Source organism: Cebus imitator, unplaced genomic scaffold (genome assembly GCF_001604975.1).
Source record: "Cebus imitator isolate Cc_AM_T3 unplaced genomic scaffold, Cebus_imitator-1.0 Scaffold159, whole genome shotgun sequence".
Classification (NCBI taxonomy): Eukaryota; Metazoa; Chordata; class Mammalia; order Primates; family Cebidae; genus Cebus; species Cebus imitator.
Window position 1 is genome coordinate 4,169,877 of NW_016107474.1, and position 3,729 is coordinate 4,173,605.

The following is a 3,729-nucleotide window of genomic DNA, read 5'->3' on the forward strand; positions in this document are numbered from 1 at the left end:
CCTCCCTCCCTCCCTCCCTTCCTTCCTCCCTCCCTTCCTCCCTCCCTCCCTCCCTTCCTTCATTGTAACTGCCAGAAGACATCGTTAAAGTTGAGTTAATGGTCTCTGAGCGGGGACAGTGTAGCTAGAAAGCATTCTTTTCACTTTCACGTCTTCTGTAAGGAGGGATTTTTAGCCGTGTAATTAACATGGGATGCTCATGCTTTGTAACCATCAGTACAAACTGTGAGCAACTCCTTGCCATCTCCTACATCCGACACTGCACGAGACAGAGGGAAGTCAGGGCGTTCTCCTTCTGTGTTCCCTTTTGTGGTGAACTTTAAAGATCATAATTCTTCAAAGCTATATCCAGTAGCTTTAATTGTACTTTTAATCTGCCTTCAAAGTAATGGCACAAACCTCAATTACCTTTGCACCAACCAACTTCACAAAATGTAAGATTGTTTAGGAAGCTAATAACTGAAAAGGTATTTCAAGAAATGTTTTCCCTCAAATCAGGGGTTGCCAGATTAAATACAGGTTTCCCAGGTGAACTTCAGATAAGTAATTTTTTTTTTTCATTTTTAGTATAAGCATGTCCCATGCAGTCTGTGGACATTGTTATTTTCATTTGCTCAAGCTGGCAACCCAAAAAGGCCAAGGAGAAAGGACGCTGCAGCATAAACTTGCTCCTCTCCCAGCTTTCAAGTCCCCCAGTCTGTTGCCACCTTATCCAAGAAACTCACGCAGCCTCTTCCTTCCTTTCCTGATTCTTCTGGGCCTGCTCAGCCTGCCCCTCCCTCCCTCCCTACACCGCCCTATGGCAGGGACAGCACCACGGTAGAGGCTTGGGCCTGCCGCCTGGCTGGTTCAAATCCCGGGCCTATAGCTCTCGAGCTGTGTGAGGCTCCGGGAGTCACTGAACATCTCTGTGCCTTGCTTTTCAATTGCAGAGCGGGAATAGAAGCACCATTGGCATCTGCCTCTCTGTGCTGGGAGCGTGAAGTGCTGAATGTATGCACAGCCGTGAGAGCAGCACCTGGAACACCAGTGAGAGCTCTTCAGAGGCAATAGCCTCAAAGAAAGTCTTGGCCTGTCATTGCCTGTGTGCCTGCCACACCGTGGGAACCAGAGAGCACTTGACAATGAGTGCCCGTTTCTTACGCGGTGTCTGCCTAAAACAAGTGCCAGTAAATGTTGGAAGCAAATCCTGGGGCTGGGCCGCAAATGGGAGACAAGGCCTGTGTGTTACGGTTGGGGAGGCAGTGAATTGGGGGGGGTATCTCTGAAGCCCCTTTGTTCAATGTATCATTAAGAGCATGGAGTCTCTGCCAAGAGAGCCATGCACAGGGCAGCCCAGGTCCCTGCCTGCCTTCTTGGTGTGGGGTGGGGGTGACAGAAACAACAGACAGAAGAACACAGGAGACCACACCAGGCAGGGTGGCCTGTGCCACTGAGAACAGGAGTGAGGAGAAGCGGGGAGGCCGGGGGAGGGAGGTGAGCAGGTGGCTGGGGAGGCCTCAGGGGTGGGGCAGGGGAGTAAAGAACTGGGATGAGGGATCAGGCCCAGGACAGCAGGCGCAAGCGCCCTGAGGTGGGTCCAGGCTGGGCTGGCCACAGAAGGCCCCTGTGTGGATGCACACAGGCAAAGGTGGGGGGCCAGGGTGCGGGAGGGTCTTGGCTTTCACCGGCTCCTAAAGGTGGACAGCACGCGATGGCAGTGGTGGTCGGATTCCCCTGGGGGAGCGCCCTACACTCTTGGCTTTATTCAGTCTTTCCCAGGTCACGCTGGGGTCTCAGTTATGCCCCTGGGGGCCCCAGCCCCAGTCCCAGGGGTTACTGAGGCGCCAGCTGAAGCTGCCTCCAGACTGTGGCTTTTGGGCCTGGCTTATCCCCTGGGGCTCAGAGCGCCCATCCGACAGGCTGCAAGTTTGGTGAAAATCAAATTGTCCCCCCGCCTCTTTCTCACCCTCTCCTTGCCCAAATGCCAAAGTCCTGTCTCACCTCCTCAGGGCAGCCTGCTTTCCGCAGGCTTTTTCAGAGTCCACACCCCACAGGGTCAACCACAGGGGTTCAAGTTAGCGATATGGAAAACTAAAACCCATCCACATTAAGTTGTGTGGGGTCAGAAGTCATGACCTCAGGCAGACACCACTGACTCTGTCTAGTTATAGTTTCCATATAGATTGTATTTATTCATGTAGAAGTTTTTCTTTTAACTTTAAATCTCTAATTTCCAAGTTTCTAACTCTTAATCTCAAAGAGGCAGCAAAGGAGTGGGTTAAGAGTTCCCAGTTTCATCACTTGGCGGCTGCAGGAATTGGTTTAGTTATGTAAGATCTCAGCTTCATCATCTGCAAGATGATGGCATTAATAGTACCTATCCTAAAAGAGGAGTATGTGAGAGGTCGTGGCCAAAATGCTTAGCGCCGTGCCTGGCACACGGTGTGTACACATTACTTCCCCCCGCTTAGCGCCGTGCCTGGCACACGGTGTGTACACATTACTTCCCCCCGCTTAGCGCCGTGCCTGGCACACGGTGTGTACACATTACTTCCCCCCGCTTAGCGCCGTGCCTGGCACACGGTGTGTACACATTACTTTCCCCTTCTCTATTATGGAGAGCAATCTTGGAAACAGTCATACACTCACTCAATAAGCACTTCTTGTGCACACATCTTGTGCTGAGGCACTGGGCAGTGCGCTGGGGCTGCAGAGAACAGAGGACAGCTGTTACCCGCCTGGAAGGACAGGGTGTGAGGCTGCTGAGCAGATGCCGGGGCCCAAGAGAGGTGGATCTTCCTGTCCCCTGGGCTTGTTGGGGACATATGAACAGCTCCAGCCTATGAGCTGTGAATAGAGGTGACACACGTCACTTCCAGCGTGGGAGATTTAATTCCCAGGACTGGATCTCCTTTCTCCCCTGCCAAGGTGACAGGAACAGACACGAAGAGAGGCGGTCTTGGAAAACTCAGACCCCTAAGTGACTTTGATGAGCAGAGCCCTCTGCTAGACTGGGGCTGGCTCAGGAGGAAGTCACTGAGACTAGCTTTCTCTATCAAGAAACATACACCTATCTTTAATATTATGGTTACTTGAGGCTAAGAGTTCCAGGCTACTGTGAGCCATGAGCCACTGCACTCCAGCCTGGGCAACACAGGGAGGCTCTGTCTCAACAACAACGAACAGCAATGAAATCCCACAACAGCTGTAACACTGAACGCGTGGCATGTTTGGTCAATTGTGGCAATGCCTGAATTCAGGCATTGAATTCAGCATCTGAATTATAAAACAGATAAACTCCTCACAGAATGTATTTTTTAAAAAAAGTAACCACGAATTATTGTGATAAACTCTATAGCTGTTGATGGTAGTTTTCCATAAACTTCCAGAAAAGGAGAGCAGATGCTGGACAAGTTAGGCCCTCACTAAACATTCTGCAAATTCCTTCCATGGAAAGACCTTCCCTTCCTGTCACATTTCTTTTCAAATTGTCACAGTAAGAAAGGTGTTTTGCTCCCATCTTTTTATTTTGAAACAGTTTAAATTTACAGAATTGCAAGAGCAACGTGATAAACACCCAGGCACCGTGGGTTGGGTTCAACAACTCTTCTCTTCTTATTACCTTTGCATGGCCTTCTGCTCTCCTCCCATCTGACCCCACCTTGGTTGAATCTACTTCTCCTCCTCCTCTTCCTCCTCCTCCTCATCCTCCTCCTCCTCATCCTCCTCCTCCTCCTCCTCCTCCTC